Genomic DNA, 499 nt, shown 5'->3' on the forward strand with positions numbered 1-499 from the left:
TGATGAGCACATGTCTTCATGCAGTTTTTTGTTTACTTAATGTGGTAGTCTAACTGTTCTCACCTGTCAATTTCTGCATTTTATTATTCTTTTTAGTTATAGTGGTAAATATCTGTTCTCATATTTCTAAGATTTATTTTTGCAGGGAATTCTATACTGTGATTCCTCATGATTTTGGTTTCAAAAAGATGTGTAAGGCCACTGCTCCTGTCTAATACTAGTTCTCCCTTTTTTTTTTACACTGACACTCCTGGCAAATTAAAGGCAAAGCTAGAAATGGTAAATACTTCTCTCTTTCCCTTTCAAATATCAAGATGCAAGTATAACTCCTACTGGCTTGAAACAAAATTTAAAACCCTGATTTGTTACTTCTTTTTTGAATGACTGGGCTATTACATCGAACTGAAGTGTTTGATTGATGTAGGTAGGTTATAGTTTTGTTTTGTGATTCAAAAGTTCAGGATTGAATAGAAATGAATTAACAACATGAAGGATTGGA

Source organism: Curcuma longa, chromosome 3 (genome assembly GCF_044706935.1).
Source record: "Curcuma longa cultivar G26 ecotype Majalengka, Jawa Barat chromosome 3, ITB_CL_G26_1.1, whole genome shotgun sequence".
NCBI lineage: Eukaryota > Viridiplantae > Streptophyta > Magnoliopsida > Zingiberales > Zingiberaceae > Curcuma > Curcuma longa.